At 36.5% G+C, this 15,646-nt stretch overlaps 1 long non-coding RNA gene across 12 annotated transcripts in view; it reads left to right on the top strand.

Moving 5' to 3' along the window:
- The window catches only part of LOC125268527, a 128,115-nt gene that overhangs the window by 8,947 nt on the left and 103,522 nt on the right, over positions 1-15,646 (top strand). For 11 of the 12 annotated variants that reach the window (XR_007184917.1, XR_007184915.1, XR_007184910.1 and 8 more), the window contains exons 1-2: positions 8,631-8,877; positions 10,658-10,796. This is a non-coding gene — a long non-coding RNA (uncharacterized LOC125268527). Of the gene's footprint in view, positions 1-8,630; positions 8,878-10,657; positions 10,797-15,646 lie in introns of those variants that run through there. The other variant, XR_007184920.1, reaches the window with a different exon arrangement.

Here is a 15,646-nt window from a genome sequence, read left to right as displayed (position 1 = left end):
CTATTTTTACATTATTTTACACCCTTCATAGTGTGCCTTGTAATATCTCTCTCTCACGATATTAATAATATGCATACATGTTTATTTGAATGTATTGTTCCTGGTAAGCTCATGTCAGTAGATATTGTATATGAATTCATTGCTGAAACTTCTGTTCCAGTTACTATACCCAGTCAAATCAGAGGGGACATAACCTGATAAAATCTGCTACTGTTAATTCATGAAGCCCAGCAATCATGTTTAGATCTTGGGTTAAACGCTGCATTATCACCTGCAACTTAAGAGAGATTTGTGGTTTATGTTTTGAGCCTCTACAGGTATAAAGCCAAATGAATGTGGGATGATCTCAGGTGATACACCTCACCGCAACCTGTCAGCGAGACACTTTACCCACAATTAACCAAAATAAAAAGAGAAAACCGGGAACAAAGCAGAGACGCGTTCCTAAACACTGGCGCCTGTGTTGAGCTCGGGTGAGCGTGTGGATACAGTCGAGTGCTGCTTGTACACTGGGTTCGGAGGGCAAGTGCTCTGAGTGAAATTACAGCCGCTGGTCAGACCTGTTGCAGGGAGTTTGTTACAAAAATGGGTCCTACAGTGGAGGGGGAATATTGAACGCTGAAGAAAGGGATACAGCGGCAGAGGATGTTTGCTGTAATACCCAGGACAGGTTCCTCCACTCTGAAGTGGACAGATCAGATGCAGACGAGATTAGATTTCCTTTAAAAGCCTTTCCCTCGCGCTAATGGCATGAGGCCTCTCGCTCAGAGGCCAGAGTAAGGTCAGTGGCATGGAATTGAATGCCCCCAGGATAATCTCACTTCTCACATCCCAAAGCTAGGAAAGTGACACAGGATTTAAATTGGCAGAAGTGTGCATACATATTGAAATCTCATAGCGATGACAGGTTAAACATGCATATTTGGGGGGGAAAAAATGCACTGTTCAGAAAATGCACTGGGTTTGTTTAGCATCTGTGAATCTTTGCTTTTTCTCTTAATATTTGGGGCAGTTTGTTGTTAAAGAGCTAAACACTTAGTTGGTCTTTTAAAGTGGCCAGCACTGATCAGTTTTCAAATACCTGTGTTTGAAGCAGTGTTTGAGGTTTTGCTTGATCTTTTGGTTTTCATCCAGGTGAGTGTGGTTGGATATTGTGGCATAGTGGTTAATGCTCTATGACGATTTCTGGTTCTCTCCAAGGAATGAGTCATAAATGATCAACAGTGTTGCCAAAGCTACTTTTTTTTAAAATATCAAGTGTTAATCTATAGTCATGCCCTTTTGAAAAAGCAATAAGCATTAATTTAACTAGCTTTACTGGTGCCATATATATATATATATATATGTATATATATACAGTGGGTACGGAAAGTATTCAGACCCCCTTAAATTTTTCACTCTTTGTTATATTGCAGCCATTTGCTAAAATCATTAAAGTTCATTTTTTTCCTCATTAATGTACACACAGCACCCCATATTGACAGAAAAACACAGAATTGTTGACATTTTTGCAGATTTATTAAAAAAGAAAAACTGAAATATCACATGGTCCTAAGTATTCAGACCCTTTACTGTGACACTCATATATTTAACTCAGGTGCTGTCCATTTCTTCTGATCATCATTGAGATGGTTCTACACCTTCATTTGAGTCCAGCTGTGTTTGATTATACTGATTGGACTTGATTAGGAAAGCCACACACCTGTCTATATAAGACCTTACAGCTCACAGTGCATGTCAGAGCAAATGAGAATCATGAGGTCAAAGGAACTGCCTGAAGAGCTCAGAGACAGAATTGTGGCAAGGCACAGATCTGGCCAAGGTTACAAAAAAATGTCTGCTGCACTTAAGGTTCCTAAGAGCACAGTGGCCTCCATAATTCTTAAATGGAAGACATTTGGGATGACCAGATCCCTTCCTAGAGCTGGCCCTCCAGCCAAACTGAGCTATTTCAGTTTTTCTTTTTTAATAAATCTGCAAAAATGTCAACAATTCTGTGTTTTTCTGTCAATATGTGGTGCTGTGTGTACATTAATGAGGAAAAAATGAACTCAAATGATTTTAGCAAATGGCTGCAATATAACAAAGAGTGAACAATTTAAGGGGGTCTGAATACTAAGCAAGCAAGGACAATAGTGAAAAATGGCAGATGGAGCAATAATAACTGACATGATCCATGATTACATTACATTTTTAGTGATATTTGTGAATTGTCTTTCTAAATGTTTCATTAGCATGTTGCTAATGTACTGTTAAATGTGGTTAAAGTTACCATCGCTTCTTACTGTATTCACGGAGACAAGAGCCGTCGATATTTTCATTTTTAAACACTTGCAGTCTGTATAATTCATAAACACAACTTCATTCTTTATAAATCTCTCCAACAGTGTGTAATGTTAGCTTTAGCCACGAAGCACAGCCTCAAACTCATTCGCAGTATGCATGACGAACATCTTGTAAAGATCCATTTGAGGGTTATATTAGCTGTGTGAACTTTGTAAATGCACTGTATTATAGTCGGGAGCGCGTGATTTAAAGGGGCCGCAGCCTGAATCGGTGCATAGTTAATGATGCCCCAAAATAGGCAGTTAAAAAAAATGAATAAAAAAAAATCTATGGGGTATTTTGAGCTGAAACTTCACAGACACATTCAGGGGACACCTTAGACTTATATTACATCTTGTAAAAACTGGTTCTAGGGCACCTTTAATTACTCCTCAACATTGGTCATGGCCACTATGACTTTGAGCAGAGAAAACCCATTTTGCTCCGGGTGATTTGTCACTGCAGTGCACAGCTGTGTTGGGGAAACTTACTTTTAAACATAATGCATCACAATATTGTGCTACTCCTTAAAAAAGTAACTAAAATTGGATACATTTTTATGGAAAGTTTGTTACTTTCTATCATATGGGCTTGTTTGTTTGTTTTTTAATAACAAAAAAAGGAACGAAAGAAAAAAAAAAGAAAACTATAGTTCTATTTTTGACAAATGTAAAGGCCCTTTCACACCAAGGGCCCTATAATACACACGGTGCAATGCGGTGCCAGGCTCGACACAAGTGTTTTTTGCTAGTTTCAGCAAGACACAGTTATCATTTTCACGTCCTGCGCCACTTTGTTTAAATAGCAAATAGCAAATTTTAGACCATGTGCCGGGTGCGCCGACAATTTTTCTCATCCTTAAACTAACAAAAGTGCCATGCGCATTAGACCATGTGCTTGGATCATTAAAATAGTGCCCCAAAAGTGAAATGATTAAGCTTTGGGCTGAAGGAAATGCAAATGTACAGTAGAGGACACAGCAACAGCATGAAACACAAAGATGAGGTTTCTCTAAAGTCATTTTAAGTCATTTTTGCTTATTAGTATGGTTGAATTGGATAACTGAAGGTCAGCAGCAAAGACATTGGTTAATAAAGTGAGATAAAATACATAAAGTATACTTGTGCAATTTAACACAATTATTGAAGGTTTGTGTAATATTCTGAGTTTGCATTTCACAGTTTTTATTCATTTTGAGTAATATTGAATCTGTTTTTGTGCAAGTGAGATGAGTAAATGCACGTTCACATTTAGTGTAGAACTACAATAACCTTAATATTTTCTCACAGCGCACACAACGCCTCTGTACTTACAGTACTTCCGATTTCTCTCAACATTGGGAGAGGAGCGATGTCAGTCTATAAATGGGAAAACAAAGTAACTTGCATTACCTATTTGAAAAAGTAACTTTGCTGTATATGTTACTTGAAAAAAGTAATCTGATTATGTAACTTGCATTACTTGTAATGCGTTACCCAAATAACTGTACTGTAAGTTGCTTTGTATAAAAGTCTGCTAAATGACTGACAGAACATTAGTATCTGAATGTTTTTGACCTTACCTTTGAATAAATGATGAATACTTTGTAAGCCTTGATGTGAAATACCTTTCACTCCTGTTATGCATATTATAAGTTACTGTGTGCCCTCAGAATCCAGTATGCCAAGGTGTCATGCATACAAGCTGTTTGTTTCTATCTGTGCCAACAATCCTTCTGAAAACATTATGCATAAATCAACGATTTATAACAAATTGTCAATGTTTTTTGTGCTGTCCACGACCTAGAGCAAACATTAAGATATTTGCCATCAAATATGATGACGAAAATCAAACAGGCAACAGTTGGTGGAGAGCAACCTCAAAAGTGCCCTTGTGCATATGCTCGACGAGGCCTCTGAGAACTCTAAGTTAATTTCTGATATAGAGCTTCTTCTGTGGTTGAGTAAAACGGCTGGTCTGATTGACTATTGTTGAAGTTAAGAGACAGGGGGCATTGAGTATTTTATCATCTTTTTACAGACAACAGCACTTGCAAAACGAATGTTTGGGAAATTACAATTACTTTTAATCCTCCAAGTTCAGCCAGGCAATTTTCTTTTTGAGGAATTATTCCTATTTCTTGCTGAATTCTCAGGTGTCTCCTCAACTTTTTAAAAGGCAGATACCCACGGTTTATTGGCAGGAGTTATTAATTTAATAAGGGTGAGTTTCAGAAGCACTTGTATAAATCATTTAGTTGGAATTTAGTCCTTTCATCCACTCTTGAGATTAGCAAGCCATTAATGAATTATTTGAAAGAAAATATGAAAAACTTCAATGCAAACACGAATAACATAACCAAAGAGGAAAGTTGAAAGCCCATAAGAATTTTGACCAAATTTGACATTATCTTGACATGCAGACTTCAAATTTCTCTCATTTGTTTTCTTTTTCCTTTGGAGATAGTTTTTTTTTTTATTCTGTTATTGTCTTGTAATGACTTTGAACAGATTGTGTGACTTGTCAGTTTACATTTTACTAAAAAAAAAAAAAAAAAAAAAAAAAAAAAAATATATATATATATATATATATATATATATATATGCTATATACATGCTGTCAAATGATTCATTGCGATTAGTTTGTGTTTACATAATATGTGTACTGTGTATATTTATATATTTTTATATAATTTATATTATATAAAAATATAAATATTTTTTATATAAATATATTTTTGTTAAATATTTACATGCATGTGTGTGTATTTATATATACATAATAAATATACACAGTACACACACATATATTATATAAACAAAACTTTTATTTTGAAGGCTATTAATCACAATTAATAATTTGACAGCCCTTCAGTAAAATGTAAACTGTAAAACAATTAATCACAAAATAGTTTATATATGTATGTAAAGAGTACAAAAACATCATTATGAAATATAATTATGAATATGAAATATGATTAATAATTGGGTAACAATTTACAACAAGTTTTCATTGGCTAACATTAGCTAACTACATTAGTTAACCTGAACTAATGAACAATACTTTCTACAGCATTTATTAATCTTAATGTTAATCTCAATATTTAATAATACTAAATTAAAAGCTGAATGTGTTAAGTTAGTAAGTGCACTGTGACCTAACATTAACATTAACAATTGATGCTGTAAAAAATATATTGATCAATGTTAGTTTGTGTAAGTTAATACATTAACTAATGTTAACAAATGATACCTTATTGTAAATTGTAAACAAAAATTATATATTAAATATCATTTCCAACATATGAAACATGACAAAATATATACTTTGAGAAGATAATTATTGCAAACAGCATGTGTGACAACTAATTCCAAGTCTTTCCATTTTTTTTTTTACTTTCTGGATGTAGCAAACTGTTCATATCCCCAATCATATTCCCTTTTTTAATTTGAGAAATATTAACGCATAAATGTCAAAAAGAAAGAAGAATCTGATAGTACTTACATGGCATGAGAAAACTGCAGTGACTGACGTCCTGAATTGCACATGCCATTGCACATTCATTCTGCTGCCCACCAGGATCTCTTTCAGAGCGCCCGATTCCCCTGCAGTCGATCTCATACCACTGGCGTGATATCTGTGGAACCAGAAGGCACCTGAAGTCTCTCCAGCCAGGCCCTGGATCAAAGTCAGCTGACCCGTTCCAAATGCACCCCTGAACCATGCATCAAAATAGCGCCGCAGCCAGTAGCTCAGTGGGCACGGGGCTCGGGCCGCGGGATGGCCTGTGCCAGTGCAGGCCTGGGTGAACACGTCAGATTGATTTATGTGACGTGTGGCCCACTCTGACCCCTGTTTGTGGGCAAGCCGGCTGAACCGTCTCCCCTGGCTGTTGTCCACCTGTTCTCTGGACTGAAATATACCTCACTGAGCTGGGCAGGGGCGATGCCGGCAGCTCCAGGGTCACTGATCACTATTCAGATTAGGAGTGTAAGTTGAAGTTAGAAAATGTGCATGAAGTATTTTTTTTTTCTTGATTCCATCAGGAGGACATTAATGAAGGAGATTGACATCAAGACAACACTAATTGGATGATGGGACCACAAGAAAGTGCTTTGCTAGCCCTTCACTAGCAACTATTCCTGAGCTACTTCAAAGGATCACTCCAAAACAAAACTAGGCACTGCAATATCTTCTATGTGCTAAAATAATAGCTATATATGTTGCTTTTACTTTACCAGAATGTTCATCCTTTTCTCTCTCATAGTGTGTAATTACGACATCTACCAGCAGGCAGTGTTATTTTGGTAATAAGGTGCGTTCACAGCGTGTTGGAATTGCCACAAATTACGTGATTCTGACTAGTAAAGAGCGTTCACATCCTTCACAACTTGTAAACTCAGAATTTTGTACCTCATGAATGCTGCAGATTCATTTTGCTGTTGATAATGTTACCATAGAAAGACATAATTCTGAGTATGAGTATGAGGATGTGAACAGCGTCACGGGTTGTCACAAAGTCCCTTTACAGCAAGCCATTTCACTTGGCGGACATCTTTGAAACGCCTCTTGCAAGTGCAGCTCCTATCTCTTTGGATGGGGAAACACCAAATTCTCCAAAGCTATTAACAAGCTTACGAATAAATTTCATATTTGAAATCACCAACAAAATCTGACAACTGTCTCATAAATTTTGTTTCAAAATGCTCAAATCATAACAGAAAATGCTGCATCCCAGTTTGCCTACTTATACTACACCCTAAAAGTATGTAGGGGAGAGTGGGGTAAGATGAGCCATGTGGTCCTCAAGATAAAGGAAAATGAGGCAGAAGTACAATGAAAGTATTTAAAGTAATTTCAGGATGTTTCCTATCATTTTTAATGATCAGAATACATCTATGACAAAGGGTTCTAATATGGCTTCATATAAAAAGTTTTCCTCTGGCTCAATTTACCCCAGGTTAGGGGTAAGTTGAGCCGAGTCAGTAAATGGGTGTAAACTGAACATCTAACTGAATATGAATCAAATCCATGCGAAATTTTAAAGATAATGTACTAATTTAATTATCAAATTTCCTTTTACAACTATTCTTTGTAAAAATATTTTACAAACATTTCTTCTTTTAAAGCTAAATTAAACAACATAAAACCAACCAAATGAAGTTGAAGTATGAAGTATCTTTAATTGTTTGCATTTCTGAAACAATATGTTGAACATCAAAGTTGTAACCTTCCCACAAACAGACTAAACAGAGAGTTTGTTGAGGAAATTTCAATAAAAACTAAATAAGAATGAATAAATGTCACTGAAACTAATAAACATTTTAGTCAAAAGGTTCTTGACATGGTAGTTTTTCTGCAATGTCAACCATGTTAGGCCATTAGGGACTACAGGTGGAAAATATGATTAAACATCCTCTGGTTCGTATCAGAGAAGGATTTGGTGTACTTGTACACTGTTCCTCAAAAATAAAGATAAAAAAAAATTCTATAGCAACTGGAGATTCTAACGGAAGCTGCAGTGACGCAAAGACTTTACCAATTGCCGACCGGTGTCATGACATTTCATCCTACCCGTCAGATTGTCCTACCCGGGCTTACTGCACATGCGCACATCAATATTACATCATTTTTGTCATGATAAATAACACAAAATTACTGTATTTGCATTATTGTAAGGATAGGTTTAGTGTTGGGGTAGGTGTAGACGTTAATAAAGCACAATCTGATAAGTAGCATTTTTCGCTATCGTTTTGTTCTAACGATTAATGCTATATCATTTTGTGCTATAACTACTGTACTTGCATTATTATAAGGGTAGGTTTAGGGTTGGGGTAAGTTTAGATGTTAATAAAGCCATAAACCATGTTAATATCACGCTGGAAGCACAATCTGATAGGTAGCATTTTTCGCTGTCAGATTTTGCTACCCACTGTTTCAATGGCAGGCAGCAAAATCTGACAGTGTAGCACAAATTGTCAGAACACCGGCTCTTTTATTTCGAAAGCGGGACTTATTCCACCTTATTACGTTGCACTTTCTCCCATTCATAATAATAATATGAGTGCACCATCTTTCCATATGTCAAGTCTTCGGCTGTTATCTAGTAATTATGACATGGTGTGAACGCAGCATTATTTATATACTATTAATATTTATTAATATTTTGAATTAGCAATTATTTTTATATTTTCAGTTTTTATTTTTAATTTCAGTTTTTTAGTTTTGGTAATTGTCTTTTTTTATTTTTTTATTTTATTTATTTATTTATTTATTTTTTTAAATATTTCTATAGCATGAATTAATTTCATGCAAATGAGCTGCTGCGTGCCTCACTGCTTTCCACCATCACAGTTCCTGCCTCAATCGGATTCTCTGCCAAATACAATACATCTGCTTGGTTTTGATTATTATTTATATCGCGATCACTTTCACGGCTAGCATAGTTCTTCTTTCATCATTAAATATGATTATTTCCAGTTTTAAAGCTATTTCAGTTTAAACTTCTAACGGATAGTTTTCTGAGCGCACTTTTCTGAAGCACACGCACGCACAGACAGCTGGCTCAGACTCGTGAGTAGCTTCTCTTTCACATTTTTTGTTGAGTTTTAAGAATTAGTTCACTTTCAAATAAAATTTTCCTGATAATTTTCTCACCCTCATGTCATCCAAGATGTCCATGTCCTTCTTTATTCAGTCGAAAGAAATTAAGGTTTTTAATGAAAACATTCCAGGATTATTCTCCTTATAGTGGACTTCAATGGCCTCCAAACAGTTGAAGGTCAAAATTAGTTTCAGTGCATCTTCAAAGGGCTTTAAACGATACCAGACAAGGAATTAGGGTCTTATCTAGCAAAACGACCAGTCATTTTCTAAAAATTACAACTGTATATGCTTTATAAACACAAACGATCGCCTTGCAAGTGCTTCCGCTTTCCGTATTCTTCAAAAAGCTTACGCGGTATGTCATATGCCTTCCCTATTCAACTTACCTTGTGTTCACACTGCCGCTGGCGAGAGCGTCAACATTCGCCTTGGCTGCCCTGCCAACAACGCTGTACCAAAGACTATAGAATAACACAAGATGTGTCACTCGTATTTGTTTTGAATGGGAGAAAGTGCACCGCGCAATATGGCCTTCATCGCGTCACTGCAGTGGCCGTTAGAAGCACCGGTTTCTATGGAAACAGTCAGATGCGCGCCTCCGAAATGAGGTACAAGTGACGCACATTTAGGTCTGCGCATTAGCTTGATACAGCCTGAAAAATAGTTATTTTGTCATGATTCGGGTGTCTGGAAAAAACATTTATGAGACAGTTGTTGTCAGATTTCATTGAGGATTACAAATATGAAATTTAATTGAAAGCTTGGCAAACCGTTTTGGAGAATTTGATGTTTCCCCATTCAAAGAGATAGGAGCTGCACTTGCATGCCTGAGAGGCATTTCAAAGATGGCTGCCGAGTGAAATGACTTGTCTTTGGCTGTACTGTTCGTTCAAACCGCTGCCGGTGGGAGGGTCAAAGTAAATGACAAGTTGCGGCAACCAATCGGAATCCTCTCAAGCGAGGACCTCTACATTCCGATTGGTTGCCGCCGAACCGTGTCATAGATCATTACCATAAAGTTGACCTGACTTCAACTCTCCTTGACGCTCTCACCGTCCAAGACGCGCCGCTCTCGCTGGAGCTTGCCGGCTCTCATTGAAAATGAATGACTTCCTGTCACTTTGATGCTCTCACCGCCAGCGGTGTGAGCACACAGTTCGTAAGTTGAATAGGGAAGGCGTAGGACATAAAGTGTAAGCTTTTCGAAGAACACGGAAAGCAGAATGGTGGAAGCACTTGCAAGGTGATCATTTGTGTTTATAAAGCATAAACAGTTGTATTTTTTTTTTAAAGAAAATGGCAGATTGTTTCGCTAGATAAGACTCTTATTCGTCGTCTGGTATCGTTTAAAGCCCTTTGAAGCTGCACTAAAACTAATTTTGACCTTCAACTTTTTGGAGACCATTGAAGTCCACTATAAGGAGAATAATCCTGGAATGTTTTCATCAAAAACCTTCATTTCTTTTCAACTGAAGAAAGAAAGACGTGAATATCTTGAATGACATGGGGGAGAGTAAATGTTCATGCAGAAGTGAACTAATCCTTTAAACTGTCAAAAACACACACAGTTCACATAAACATAGTTATGTCTGTGAATGTAAACAGCAGTACAGAAATTGCATATATATTAGATCTATCAAAACTAAAACTAATCAGCTGCACTCAGATGGAGTAAATGAAGACTGTTATGTTCACTCTTACATCCAACAACTAAACATCTTAATTACTTTCATTTCTGTCACTACAGCTGCTCGAGCGTGGAGAAAATGGCGGACGGTGTACAATTCGTTGAGGGCGAAACTATGGTAATTCAGGACTGTCAGTCAGCGGCCGTGGGCGAGGCTTGAGTAGTGTGACTTCACACGGCTCAGAGAATCAAAAGTAAGGTATGTTATTGAACAGGTAAATTGCCATATGTAACTCTCTAACAGAGTATTATCTATAGACTGGTTTCTTGTATACAAACAATACTGGATGTGAGCGCATTCAGGGGGCAAGACCGCTAAGGAGTCTTATGCCGGAAAAACGCCTAACATGGCTTAAAGGTGCAGTATGTAATATTTTTGCAGTAAAAAAATCCAAAAACCACTAGGCCAGTGTTGTATATTTTGAGCACTTACAATATCCCAAATGTTTCCAACTATTTGTAAATCGCAATTTTAACCAAGACTCCGGGACGTGTGAGGAGTCAATTGCGTCATACCCGCGTTACCCTCGGTTTCCAGTTTTATTTTGTAGAAACCATGGAAACACCAAAGACGCTTTAATATTTACATGTTTTAATAGACAAGGGAACAACTGTTTTGATATATTTATAGACAGAAAACTAATTATTGTTATATAGCTCAACATGTTTAGTCTTAATGTGTAAATCTAATTTTCTTGATTTGTTTGCGAGTACCATGCTTTACCATGCCTCAGAGAAAAACACTATTGTGTCAAGTAGCTAACATAGCATAATCAGATGCAGCTTTATTTTTATTAACAGTAATACAGAATTTTCTCCATCATAATACGTTTTAAAATGAATTGAATGCCATTTATCAACACAAGCCATCCAGCATTTAATATGATATTCTAAAATCGATCTATCTTACTGCAGTGTGCAACAAGTGTCTCACAGCAGCCACCGAGCGAATGTCCAGAGTAAAGTTATAACATCATTTTTAACACTCTCAAATGTATCTAATATGATAAACAGAGCTGTGTTACCTCATACTCATGACCAGAAAAGCGGAAGCAGCGCCGGTGACTGTGTCATAATAAAAGTTCCGCTGCTCGTGAGGAGTGTGTTGTGCAATCGCTCCATCGGCCTCGTTCAGCTCCCACAACACTCGGTCCTGCTCTGCTTCATACTACGGTAATGTTAATAATCGCATCCATGAACATGATTTCTTCCCGACTCAAATCCCTATTCTTTTGCACCGTCCGTTGAGGTGAAGACCACATGTCAAGATTCCGCGCTCAAACTTGGCGTCATCAAGCTACGCCTTTGTTTTGAATAGGCCTCTAGTGACCTCTAGTGGACAGAATTCTTACATACTGCACCTTTAATGTACTAAGACAGTGATATTAATAGACCAAACTCCATAAACATCAAACTAATAAACAATACTACGTACAGAAAAACAGTTGAGCCCAGAGTGCAAATATATAACAATTTAGTTCAAACTTTGACCTGTGGAGGGCAGTAATACACTTACAAGTATCTACACTGCTGGAATTCTAATAGAGATATATTAATATTATACCGTTTTTAAACAGTACTTGTAGGTGCACGCACTTCTTGGCATGTAACGTTATGCAAAACTCGGCATCACACCTGTAGAAGATTGTAACGTTAATCAACCATTGTAATTAACATAGATTTCGCATTGTTTGTAAATTGTTGTTGACTCAATAATAAACTGCCATTTCAGAGTTCGTTTGATTCATTTGCATATTAATGTAACATTATGTAAAATGTTAGCTGACTAGTAGGCTAAGTTATAATGTTAGTCATCAGAGTAGGGTTGCACCAGCCGTTCGTAAGTTCTTTCTTAAATTGGAATGTAAAGTCCACACTAGTGGCTTTGTAACTACTAGCTAGTTTGTAACTAACTCTGTACTTTATTCGGTTGCGCCATTTGTTCTTAAGGCAGAACTTAGCTAGTAGCTCGTAAGGTCTCCGTAAAGTAATGCGTAGTCCCATAATATGACGTTTACCCTCAGTTATCCTTCAAATACATGAGCAGAAGTTGTTGAAATTCTGTGAATTTCAGTTTATCCTTCATTCTAACTGATTTTACCTCACGTAGCTAACAATAAAAATACGTTTCCATTAAATATAATAGCCTACTACTTAATCATGAATGTTTTTATATGTAAATAACATTTAGAAACTGTATTTAAAACGAAATTAATAAGGATCAATAAATAAATACTGATACAAAAAAACATAAGAAATGACATTTATTGATTATGACTGATTTTATTTGACATGCACAACACGGAGTGATGGGACCGATGCACACAGCGGCGCGCTGTTAGGACGGGTTCGTGTTGAAGAGTGGCTAACAAAGTAATCTTTTCACATAATGTTCTCTTTCTTAAAATGTAAGAGAGTGTAAATGTCAGCAGCATCATATATGTGTAAAGAATGAAGTCTGTCAGGTAAAACAAGAGCTTATTGATGCAGTTCAGTCATTCTGCTATTTTATTCCAACCGTTACTCCTCATAGGAGGCTTCTGTAAATATTTATTGTGTACGTAAAGTTATGCTTCAACTAAGTTTAATGGTGCAACAAAAAAAATATTTAGTAGTGCGTAAGTTGTAACTTTGTGCCCATTTATTGCTTTGGAAGCCTAGGACTCTGACAATTGTATTAAGAAATTAACTCTCAGAGTCTCAGTAATGGTGCGACAATTGCCTTCTGCCCCCTAGTTGTGCATGCATCTCTGTGATGACGTTGCACAGAAACCCGTCTATTGTGAAGGGTAGTTTCATTATGGGTTGTTGTAGCGCTGTGCTGGAATTTATTTTCAATGAAGTACTGTGTCTATATATAGCTATAGTAATGTCTTCAGCTAGTCAGCTTGAGATCCTTTCCAACTAAACTGGTTATAACTCTTAAGCCTAGTAGTGAATGTTTTATGAGCAGTAGGATAATCTGTCTCTTTTGAAAGAACCATATTCATCCACATAGTCACACAGCAAAACAAAGTTCTTCCACAAAATGCATGCACTTTTGTTTACATAAGGGCTTTTCACGCTGCGCTTAACCCTGGGTTATCGTCAATCTAAACACCACTTTTAACCCCTGGTAAAGGAACATTTCACACTTGTAATTTAGAAGCGGACTTAGCACTGCTTTTTACCTGGGGTTATGAAATCCTGCTCCGGAACAGGGTTAGCACTGCTTTTGCGGTGTTAAGACGCTTAGCAACAGACGACCAATGACGTACTCATATTAGCCTGCTTTGGACAGTCTCGGAAACACTGCGCATTTTATATAAACAGTAAATTCAGTGTTTGAGAGGAAAAATGTCAAATGCTGACAGAAATGCGACAATTTGAGTGTGGAAAAGACGTTTCATTCAGTATAAACTTGATAGTACAGTCGGCAATATGAGAATACGCAATGCTAGAGCTATGTAAACAGGTTGAATATGTAAATAAGAATGTTAACCCAGGGTTTAGAAAAGTACAGTGTGAAAACGTCAGCTTTTGAATACCCAGGATTAATTGTTAACCCCAGGTAAATTAAGAACAGTGTGAAACGTGAAGCCAGATAACCCAGTATTCTGTTTACCCGAGGTTTAAAATGTCCCAGGGTTAACTATTTCAAGTGTGAAAAGCCCTTATATAGTGTACCTTTAAATAATATAACTGTATTAAAAAGCTTAGCTAGGTTTTTTGAATTTATGTATTTTTTATTTTTAAGTAAAAGTAGCTTGTAATATTGCTAACTACTTTTATAAAAAGTGTCTTGTAGCATAAAAAGCTACCATTTTAAACAGCAACAGAAAGCGTGTGCACAGTTCTGAAAACCTCTCTTCCCACTGCTGAACAAGGCACCAAGATTGATTTGGAGAAAAAAGTAGCATTGAATAAATTGTGGTAATGTTCATACCATGATTAACTCTTCGCTACAGCATTGTCAGGTTGGCTTGGTGTGATTAGTATCAGTGTCATGTCCCTGTGAAAGTTTGCAGAGGATGAGAAAGTTGAGACAGTTATGAAACCTTGCTCAGGGCCGGCCTCCTCAGCGGGGGTTATAATTAGGTTGTCTTAGAGTTCCACCAGATTGTCCAAGTGGAAAAACGATGAAATTGAGAGAATCGTTGGCCATCGATACCCAATTATGAGACTGGGATACCAGTACTTTTAAATTCTTTCACAGCATGACAGTCCTAGCAATCTGATGTTTTGATCCTCGGAACGCTGCGTGCACATGTACAATCAACCGAGAGGAACACATTAACAGTCTACTAGATATGTCAAGGCTATAAAAGAAATGTAATGAACTTAATGCTTCCCATAAAGCCCCATTAAATCCACTGCAAAAATTCCATTTGAAGGTCTCTTGACTATCTGCTGCAGTTTTTTTTTAACCTATATAGATTCCGGATACATGTGATGAAGAGCCTGCATGCGCGAAACGTCACCTGTGTGAGAGTTTGTTATTAAAATTTTTGCATTTTTGGAGCCTTGGTGTGCCAATTTTTTTCCTGTTTTTATTATTTACTTTGTTGAGCATACAACTTCAGCATTTTTGCCAGTGATGTGCATACTTTTGTCCCATTTTTGCTGTGATGGACTTCAAAAATGAAAATTGTCTTTTTTTTTTAACCTAAATCAAAGTCTTATACTTTTGTATTTGTAATATATACATACACACACACACGCACATTTCTTTAATTATACGTTGCTCTCACACTATTTATATATACTATACTATATATATATATATATATATATATATATATATATATATACACTACTGCTCAAAGCTTGGGATCGGTAAGATTTTTAATGTTTTTAAAAGAAGTTTTGTCTGCTCACCAAGGCTTAATTTATTTAATTAAAAATACAGTAAAAACAGTAATATTGTGAAAAATTATTACAATTTAAAATAACTGTTTTCTATTTGAATATATTTTACAAAGTAATTTATTCCTGTGATGGCAAAGCTAAATTTTCAGCATCATTACTCCAGTCTTCAGTGTCACATGATCCTTCAGAAATCATTCTAAT

Source organism: Megalobrama amblycephala, linkage group LG5, assembly GCF_018812025.1.
Source record: "Megalobrama amblycephala isolate DHTTF-2021 linkage group LG5, ASM1881202v1, whole genome shotgun sequence".
Taxonomy (NCBI): Eukaryota; Metazoa; Chordata; class Actinopteri; order Cypriniformes; family Xenocyprididae; genus Megalobrama; species Megalobrama amblycephala.
This window is presented reverse-complemented; position numbering and strand designations above follow the sequence as displayed.